This window comes from Lycium barbarum, chromosome 3, assembly GCF_019175385.1.
Source record: "Lycium barbarum isolate Lr01 chromosome 3, ASM1917538v2, whole genome shotgun sequence".
Lineage (NCBI taxonomy): Eukaryota > Viridiplantae > Streptophyta > Magnoliopsida > Solanales > Solanaceae > Lycium > Lycium barbarum.
This window is the reverse complement of record NC_083339.1, coordinates 120,828,016-120,839,071: the sequence shown is the minus strand read 5'-3', so window position 1 is coordinate 120,839,071 and position 11,056 is coordinate 120,828,016. Positions and strand designations below refer to the sequence as shown.

At 37.0% G+C, this 11,056-nt stretch overlaps 1 non-coding gene across 1 annotated transcript; it reads right to left on the bottom strand.

Moving 5' to 3' along the window:
* Positions 1–1,144: 1,144 nt before the first annotated feature.
* LOC132634577 (U4 spliceosomal RNA) lies at positions 1,145–1,297 on the bottom strand. Its single transcript, XR_009580279.1, has one exon. It is a non-coding gene; the product is annotated as a U4 spliceosomal RNA (small nuclear RNA).
* Positions 1,298–11,056: the final 9,759 nt, after the last annotated feature.

Genomic DNA, 11,056 nt, shown 5'->3' with positions numbered 1-11,056 from the left:
AAAGGGTAAAAATGAAAGCGCCGTTTATGAAATGGAAGTCTAAGTAACCCTAGTCCAACTGTCCAAGTGACTTTATATATGAAAGGGTGAAATTGTAATTAAATAATTAGTTATAGAGTTATCAGGTAGCTCGATAACAAAAATGGCCAAACTCTGACCCGATCCAATAAGTCAATAACCACAAGACAACACCTGTTACTCGAATCATTAACCCAATAACGGGTTCGGGTTATTGGTTTAACCGTTAATATGCACAGCCATACCGTTAATTGTCAATCAAACATCAAACTAGCTCGCTCATAGTGATGGCTTGTTTTAAAATGGAGTTACAGCCCTACCGTTAATTGTCAATCAAAGCTCGCTCATGTCAATCAAACATCAAACTAGCTCGCTCATAGTGATGGCTTGTTTTAAAATGGAGTTACAGCCCTACCGTTAATTGTCAATCAAAGCTCGCTCATGTCAATCAAACATCAAACTAGCTCGCTCATGGTGATGGCTTGTTTTAAAATGGATTTACAGCCCTACCGTTAATTGTCAATCAAAGCTCGCTCATGTCAATCAAACATCAAACTAGCTCGCTCATAGTGATGGCTTGTTTTAAAATGGAGTTACAGCCCTACCGTTAATTGTCAATCAAAGCTCGCTCATGTCAATCAAACATCAAACTAGCTCGCTCATAGTGATGGCTTGTTTTAAAATGGAGTTACAGCCCTACCGTTAATTGTCAATCAAAGCTCGCTCATGTCAATCAAACATCAAACTAGCTCGCTCATGGTGATGGCTTGTTTTAAAATGGATTTACAGCCCTACCGTTAATTGTCAATCAAAGCTCGCTCATGTCAATCAAACATCAAACTAGCTCGCTCATGGTGATGGCTTGTTTTAAAATGGAGTTACAGCCCTACCGTTAATTGTCAATCAAAGCTCGCTCATGATGGCTTGTAATGGATTTACAGGCGCTCACTTTGTTCCAAATTGGTACAGAGGGGAGAGATGATTTGTTATCTTAAACAACAACGAAAGGTTATGAAAGCATTAGCCTTACTGCAGATATTTTAGTGTTTAGACATAAAATGAGTCTTATTAATAAGACATTGAAGTTCCCATAGTTAACAGGGAAGATTTAGAACTAGTATTGTAGGGCTTTAACCCCAAAGGGAAGCCCTTTCAAAAATTCTCAATAGCCAGGGCAGAACCCAAGCCAAAGAGGGGGTTTGGAAATAGTTTTCAACCAGCAATTGACGCGCCTCGGTTAGTACCTCACTAGCTGCGTCATTGCCCCAAGCGCAAAGATGCTTTTCTTCTTAGGCCTGCTTCTCTGTTTATAGTAAGCCTCCTCTCCGCTTTCTTTCGTGTGCTTTCGATGTGGGATAAATTACCAACTCGAAAGCAACCGACACAACAAAACAATTCTGAATTCTTTTGAGTTTTCACTTGCCTCCCATCCCATGTGTCCACCTACGTCTCACTAACTTTTCTTTTTTGGGATTGGGATTTGGATGGCCCTTTCACTTTGGATTATTTATTAGTAGTATTATTTTGATGGATTGTTCTTTATGTGATAAAACCAATGAGCTGAGTACAAAGAGAAATGGGTCGGTGGAATACATTACTTCCCATAATCATACAACTCAGCCCGCAATTCCTAATAATGAGCTCAACCTGACCCTTTGAAGAGTCCATGAGTCGTTATTAGCAATAAAATAACTTCAAAGTTTCCAAACCCCGCCACCAAAAATGAGTTTAAATACGTTCTATTATTGTGTATGATGAAAAATATATTTTCAAAAAGCATCCCAATCATTGCAGTATCTTTTCGATATCCATAGAGTTCGGACAGTTGTTGGCTTGTTGCTACTTTATTTTTGAAGTGTCACATAAGAGTCACATTAATATTAGGATGTATCATTTGTAATCTATATATAATACAAAGTTAGGCATAGATAAGGTGATGTGAGACTTCTCTATGACTACTATTCTTATTTATCAATTTTCTCATTTTTTTAAAAAACTTTTTTAATTCATTTTCGTACATCATCTACAAACTGAATGAATTAATAAAATCCTCACAAAAATAAATATATCACTTAATTAGCCCACGTAGCAATAACCAATGATGATCTTTATGACCTTCTCATTCAATTATAATAAACGTGCTATGTGTAATGAAAAACCGAAAAATCCTTTCTTTAACGTTGTTTCTATGCTTGAAAATAAGAACAACCCATTTATCTTCCATTAGAAAGCCCAAAGTCATTAGTCAACCTACTATTTTTTCTTTTGACCTGCTAAATGAATTAAATGTATAAAGAACTTGGATGAATGGGGTACTTATTTGATTGAATTTAATATATAATAAATGTGATATTCATTAGAATGTAAATGATCCACAATTTAATTGGGAAAAAATGAAATGTCATCGGCCACTATATATGTCATTCAACAAGGATTAAGCCAATCCGACAAATTCCTCTACAAAGAAATACGGCCACGACCAGATATTTAGAAGTATTCTCTTCTATATAATGCTTATGATGGCGTGAGGAAAAAGATCGGGAGGAAAGAAAACAAGGGAAGAAAATATTCGGAACATGTATTAGCACCATTTGATATGGTTCAAGCAAACTGTATTGAAAAATTTATTGCAGATTCAAGGAAACGAGAATATGAAGGCAAGAAGGAAGAAGGATGCAAAATTCAGGCATCATTTTACGTACGTATGGAATTAATGGATTTTTTTTTTTTACCTTTTCCTCTTTTTTCGGTACAGTGAAGAAATATAAAGCACTTTAGTTGGTTGTTGACCAACGGAAAGCAACTGAGAAAAACATGCAGAATTTACGCAATTTCTTTTTTAAATTGGACTTTTAACTTCTTTTCTTCTTTCCATATGAAAAACTAGAATTTAAGCTCTTTGATAAGAATGGCAAAAAATTAAACGGGCGAATAACACAGAAAGCTATTTAGAGTTCGTATAATGTGGCAAAAAAAAGTTTAGTAGATTACGTCATTTAAATTATATTAGTTATGCAAAAAAAAGATTCATTGGAAATGTTAGCAATTTGTTACTACTTACTGTGTAAGTGGGTTTCATGCTTTTTATTTTAGGTGTACGTATGAATATATTTGTGCTGACGTCTTTTTAGTTATGCAGTTCACAACTCATGTGATGTGGCATGTCTGATAGAATATGAAAATTATTTATTTATTTTCTCATTTTATTTTTATTTTTCATCCTAATCTTTTTGTCTATTTTATCTTGCTCATAACTCACACCTTTATCTCCGTAATTTTTATTCTTAATGATATTCATAACTCCCAACTCCTTTAATTTCATGTCCACAACCTCCAAGAAATTGATTTATAAATTTATGATTGATTTTGAGAGAAAAGATCATGCTCAGAAAATGACTCAATTTGATCAGTCTAAAATCACTTATTCTTGAGTAAGTCACCTTTTTTCTCACATGAACTTCAACCTAACAAATGTCGGATCTTGCGTGAAGTTGCTGATTTTATTTTATTATTTTTTTTGTGATTTCTGATTATACTGTAAAAAAAATTGGGTAAATGTTGCAGAAGCATATCCGATGGAAGACAAAAAACTGTTCATGATATAAGTCAAAAGGAAACAAGATATATCTGCTATTTAAACTACATTCCATTTCATTAATCAAGATTGTTCAATTTGAAGCTATAAGTTCATGCACCTATTTACTTTCTCAGATATCAAATGCTATGGAGATTTTATAGTATAAATAACTACTAGATAAACACCAATTCACCATTTAGAGATATGAATATGTTTTGTAATAGCTAAACTATATATTGGTTAAGACTTACTATATTTGGGTAAATGTTGCAGAAGCATATCCGATGGAAGACAAAAAATTGTTCGTGATATAAGTCAAACGGAAACAAGATATATCTGCTATTTAAACTACATTCCGTTTCATTACTCAAGATTGTTCAATTTGAAGCTATAAGTTCATGCACCTATTTACTTTCTCAGATATCAAATGCTATGGAGATTTTATAGTATAAATAAATACTAGATAAACACCAATTCACCATTTAGAGATATGAATATGTTTTGTAATAGCTAAACTCTATATTGGTTAAGACTTACAAGTTGCTTTCCTGTTGAATATTAAGACTAAAGAGGTGCGCCTTTACATGTTGCATTTATTTTTATTTTTTAAAAAAAGGAAAACAAAGTGAAACAGAATTGTTCTTCTCCTTCGTTGCAGAGAAGTAAGGAACATTTTTGTTTGCGCTTAGAAAATTTAAAATACGTTATAAATAAGAATTTATGAGAGAATGAAAAAAGGTTGATGCCATAAAAGATCAAAAATGTTTTTTTAGTATCTAATAAATAGTGGAAGAGAAAAAATTGAATTGCTATGTTTAAAGACTTTTGAGTTCTTTAAAATAAGGCACATACAAAAAATAATGTTCATAAAGAATAAGATTATTAATTACTTATACTACTCCTAAAATCTAAATGATATTTAACGGTAAATAATACTCCCGTATAATAATACATACTGTAACTTTTACAGTGGAATAGGAAAAGTTAAGTAGGTGTATTAGAGTAACTATAGTGCAAAAGTTAAGTAGCTAGATTTAAAGACTTTGGCTTATTTAAAATAAGGTAATGCAACATATTGTGCAAATATTAATTATTGTACTGTGTATTCGTGACTTTTTGAATTTCTAATATAAGCTAAACAGAAATTAATGTCACAATAAAATTCAAACTACTAAAAGTGGGAGGCTTTTATTTAGATATATTTTTCTGTTATATATATATATATATATATATATATATATATATATATATATATATATATATATATATATATATATATATATATATATATATATATATATATATATATTCATGTGTGTGTGTATATATAATATAAGTTTTTAATTTGATGGTATTAAAAATTTATCTTTTATATCTAGACTAAACTTAAAAGAAAACTGTTTCGGATTTTTTTAATCTCCAACCACGCGAAGCGCGGATAAATTGACTAGTATAAAATAAAACAAGCTTCCATATGACACATAAAGTATCGATGAGTTTGTCTGCGTTCAATGTCCAATCAAGATTTTCATATCGTGCATTCTTACCACACTCTTTACCAATCACATATATTGTTCTATCCTAAAATGATTATTGAATTGCTAACAATAAACTTGCAGAATCTCATTTAGCATCCCCCAAAGGAAAAACCTCATGTTATCCTCTAGGGTCCTTAGTTTCTCTCTCCAGTGATCTCTCCGACCACCGGAAATTTCTCTTATCCTCTATTTTCTCTCCTCCTTTCTCTTTTCTTTATTATGGGTGGGAGTTGTTTCTTTGTTTCAGGTGATAAATCTTTTGAAATTAAAGATATTAGCGAAGGTCAGATTAGGTGGTTCTTGTTCAGTGAACGGAGTAGTCGTTTCTCTAGCAAAATAAAAATTGATGAAAGCAATTTGAGATGGGTTTGCAATGCGTTACAACAGGCCTCTCGGGGCTCTGGAAACCTCTATAGAAGATGGGGAAGAAAGCAACAAAATGATCTACATAGAGTATATCAAAATTACAACATTTATGGGCGTTTTATACGTATTGAGATATGGAGGGGAGACAGGAAAAATGCTATTATTATTCCGGAGGTAGATTCTAATCTTGGCTGGGCTGAAATTGCTTCAAAGATTCTCAGATTCTTGGGCAAGCCTTTGAACCCAGCTCTTCAACGGTTCACTTCTCAGGGGAAGTCTTATTTCGAGGCTGCTTGCAAGCTGAGTTGGCCGGATCTGGCAGATCAAGCCAAACCGGTATCGGCAAATTTGTTTCTTTCCTGTTGTCTTGTGGGCACCTTCAACGATCCCTACAACTCGAGCCCAAATCCGGAGGTTATTCAAAAATGGTTTCTGAGCAGATGGAAGATAACAGCTGGGTTGAGGGTCACTCATATTTCTCACAACCAATTTCTCTTCGAATTCCCGTCGAGGCAGGAGGCGGAGAGGGTAAAAATGGGTGATTGGTTTTGGAATGGAAGAAGCCTTGCTCTCGAATGGTGGTCTCCGGTGGCCGGAACTCAACTTGCAACACCAAAGTCTGCTTCCCGATGGGTGAGAGCTTTCGGAGTTCCATTGCATGCCTGGTCGGAGAAAACCATGAAATTCATCGGTGATTCTTGCGGTGGTTATGTGGATACTGATGAGGACACGAAGAAGAGGAATCATCTTTTCTGGGCTCGTATTTGCATCACTGATTCTACCCAGGAGATTCCGAGCAAGATCGATCTGAAATATGAGGATTGGACCTTTGAGATCTCCATTGTTGCCGATGTTGTTGCAAAAATTACAGCCTCGGGGAATGGGCCACAGGGGCAGGTTATTGACCAGCTGTCCAAGACTAAAAAGCCAGCATGTGTCATGCCTGCAAAGTCAGAGTTTTTAAATTTTGAATCTCCTAGGGTTGGGCCATCCTTTATTTCAGCCCAACAGCAGGGTCAGGCCCAAACTTCAGTCCAGCCCAGAGTGGACCACTTATATTATTCCAGAAGGCAGAAAAGGAATAAAGCTCCCCTTATTAAGAAGAGGCCACAATTACATGAGTGGAAATCAAAAGGGCCAGCCCAAACCCTTTATCAGGAAAACCCTACTCTTTTTACAAAAAGGAAGGGCCCAGCTGAAACTTTCTATGCGGATTCAGTAGTGACGACTAGTCAATCTCTTGTCAAAACTGATCACGATGGTTCTATGGCAGATAATGATGATGCAGATGATGAAGCGGAATACTTGCAATCCCTCTCTCTTCTCACTCTCCCTCCTTTACACCCTGAATCTTACTTGCCCAATCCTCAGGGTTCTGATTTTCCCCCTTCCTCTGGAAGTGATACTTTGCAATTAACATGGGATGGGTATAATCACGATATACATCAGGATATTCATACTCCAACAGTAATTGAGATGTCGCACTGGACTAAAATAACCATGACTAAAGCATGTAAGGCTTTTGGGGTGAATTCTTTAGGTTTCGAACCTGAAATCTTCGATATGATTCTGCGCATGGAACAGAAAAGGCAATCTCAATTGCAGCAGCAAAAGGGGAGAAGTAGCGAGACTAAGAAACCAAAAAAGAAGGAAGAATTAGAGGCAAAGAAATTGGTTTGCACTATTACATATGAAAAAGGTGAAGGATCCAACAGGGGCAGACAACTCAAAGCCTTCTCTGAATGAAGGCCAAGATCATTAGCTGGAACGTAAGGGGGCTCAATGATACGAGCAAGAGGAGCACCATCAATTCTCTTATTCAGAAGTGGAAGCCCGACATTCTATGTTTGCAGGAAACTAAGATCCAAGGCTGTTCTTTGGAGATAGCTAGACAGTTATGGGGTTCAAGATGGGTTGAATGGGTGGAACTGAAAGCCAGTGGCAATAGAGGGGGTATAATTATATTATGGGATAAAAGACAATGGAGTTGTATTGATGCACACCAGGGACAACACACTATGTCAACTATGATGGAAGGTGTTCAAACTAATTTCAGATTCTGCTTTACTGGTGTATATGGGCCACATACTAACTGGGAAAGGGATGACTTCTGGAATGAATTAGCCGGTGTAAGGGGCCTTTGGAATGAAAGTTGGGTCATCGGAGGAGATTTTAATGTGTGTCGTTTTGAAAGTGAAAGATTCAACTGTATAAGAAGATCTAGAGCCATGAAATGCTTCTCTGAATTTATTCAAGACATGGACTTAGTTGATTTACCATTGCAAGGGGCACTCTATACTTGGACCAGGGGGGAAAATTCACTACAAGCTTCTAGAATTGATAGATTCTTGATTTCTTCAGAGTGGAATAACACTTTTGGCTCTGTGAAACAATTGGCTCTACCCAAGGCTATCTCGGATCATAAACCCATCTCCTTAGAGAGCGGTGACTGGTCTAATGAACCTTCTTATTTTAAATTTGAAAATATGTGGCTCCAGAAGGAAGGTTTTACTGACTTGGTAAAGCAGTGGTGGCAAGGCTACGTATTTAATGGCTCTCCGGAATTCATCCTCTCTCAAAAGTTGAAATCTTTGAAGAAGGATTTGGTTACATGGAACAAGGAGCTTTTTGGCAAAGTTTCTACCAGAACTAACAAAGATTTGGAAGAAATTTTATTTCTTGAACAGGCAACTGAAGGGAGGTTACAAACTCAAGCTGAAAAGAACAAATTATTGCATTTGAAAATGGAGATCCAACAGTTAGCTAAGGCTGAAGAAACATCTTGGAGACAGAAATCAAGATGCCTGTGGTTGAAAGAAGGGGATAGAAATACTAAATACTTCCAAAGAGCTGCCAACTCTCATAGAAGTTACAACTGTATTGATAGGTTGAAGGTGGGGGACAACATCACTGATGACAAAGTGCAGGTAAAAGATGCTATTCTTGACTTCTATCAGCAGTTGTATGCTGAGGATGAAGCTTGGAGGCCTTCAGCAACCTTTGAAGGCTTGGGTTGTCTGAACCAAGACGATAGGGATGCTCTTGAACAACCTTTTGAAGAAGAGGAAGTGTTGAGTGCTTTAAACTCTTGTGCCCCTGACAAGAGCCCAGGACCAGATGGCTTCACAATGGCCTTCTATCAGAACTGCTGGGACATTATTAAACAGGACCTTATGGGAACTTTTCATCATTTTCACAGCAATTGCCACATGGTAAAATCCTTCAATGCTTCTTTTATTGCCCTTATCCCTAAAAAGAAAGGTGCTATAGAAATTAAAGACTTTAGACCTATCAGTCTTATTGGTAGTGTCTACAAGTTGGTGGCAAAGGTGTTGACTGAAAGATTGAAAAAAGTGATTGGGAGATTGGTCTCAGGTTATCAAAATGCTTTTATAAGAGGCAGACAGATCACTGATGCAGCTCTTATAGCAAATGAAGTCTTGGATTGGAGACAAAAAAATGATGCCCCTGGTCTCTTATTCAAGTTGGATATAGAGAAGGCTTTTGACAAACTCAACTGGCAGTATCTCACTTCTATTCTAAGGCAAATGGGGTTTGGTGAGAAATGGATCAAATGGATTAAATACAGCTTTTCTACAGTTAAATTTTCTGTTCTGGTCAACAGAAGTCCTGCAGGGTTCTTCTCCCCTAAGAGAGGGATAAGGCAAGGTGACCCCCTATCTCCCTTTCTCTTCATTTTGGCCATGGAGGGTCTCAGTAACATGCTGGAAAAGGCAAAGCAATTGCAGTGGATTAGTGGTTTTGAAGTGGGTAACAGGCCTGGTCTTACCGTTCCTGTTTCTCATCTTCTCTTTGCTGATGACACCCTTATTTTTTGTGGTGCTGAGGAGTCTCAAGTGAGGTATCTCAACCTCACCCTTATGATCTTTGAAGCATTATCAGGGCTCCACATTAACATGACTAAAAGCATTATTTACCCTGTTAATATGGTTCCAGATTTAGAGTTTCTGGCCAGCATCATGTATTGTAGCACTGGCACTTTCCCCACCACATATCTAGGACTCCCCTTGGGAGCTAGTCACAGATCAATGGAGATTTGGAATGTGGTCATTGAAAAGTTTGAGAAAAGATTGGCCTTTTGGCAACAACAGTACCTTTCTCTTGGCGGCAGAGTAACACTCATCAATAGTGTCTTGGATAGTATTCCTACTTACTTCATGTCTCTGTTCCCAATACCATCAGAGGTTCAATATCAACTTGACAAACTAAGGAGGACTTTTTTATGGGAAGGTAATAGCGAAAATCACAAGTATCATCTAGTCGAGTGGGACAAAGTAACTCTTCCAAAACATCTAGGTGGTCTTGGTATAAAGGATTTAGCATTACACAACAAATGTATGTTAATGAAGTGGCACTGGAGGTTTAACCAAGATGATGCTGGTCTTTGGAAGGAGATTATCCAAGCTAAATATGGTAGCACTAGCCATTGGTGCTCCAACCCAATCTTAACTCCTTATGGAACTGGTTTATGGAAAGATATCAGGAGATTGTGGGATGAGTTCTTTCTCAACACTTCCTTCCAAGTGGAAAATGGGGCTCATATTCTATTCTGGATAGACAAATGGCTTGGCTCTATTACTCTTAAGGATGCTTTTCCCAGGCTGTTCCTTATAACAACTAACCCAGATTCAACAATTGCTCAGAACTGGGAGGACAACTCATGGAATTTGCACCTAAGGAGACACCTAAATGACTGGGAAATAGAGGACATGATAACATTGATTGGGTGTCTACAGAACAGCCCAGTTCTCACTCAGAAAAATGACAGGCTTAAGTGGGGCAGTAACAAGGACGGTTCTTATTCTGTCAAAGAAGGCTACCTGCTTCTGACCTCCAACAAGGACCTGATTGATCAATGGCCTTGGAAGCTGATTTGGAAAATCAATTTACCGCCTAAAGTCTCCTGTTTCTGCTGGGTCGCTCTAAAAAGGGCTTGTTTAACTCTGGACAACCTCATGAAAAGGAAATTTCATCTTGCTAATAGATGTTACATGTGCCATTGCACCTCTGAAACCATTAACCACCTATTCTTACACTGTCCAGTTGCTACAGATGTGTGGAATATGTTCCTCACTTTGTTTGGTTTGCAATGGGTTATACCGCACACTGTCAGGGAAGTTTTTGTCTGTTGGAGTTCTTGGAAAGTTGGGAAGGTCATCAGAAGAATCTGGTCTATGGTCCCTGCTTGCATTTTGTGGTGCTTATGGTTGGAAAGGAACCAAAGATGTTTTCATGGTATTGTAACTGCCAGCTCAAATCTCAAGGCCAGATGCCTGACTACTCTTTTTAGCTGGATTAATTTTACCCCTACATACAACCCCGACTCTTTTTTGAATTTTATTAGCTCCTTAGTCTTATGATAGATTCTTGAATTTGCCAGCTCTCTAGACTTACGATAGGTTTTTTGTTATCTTTGTATGAGCTAATATTTCCTCCTCTTTTGTAACTATGTATCCCCTTGATGCCTTTGTGATTATAAAACACTTACATCATCAAAAAAAAACAATAAACTTGCAGCTCACAAGACAATACAAAA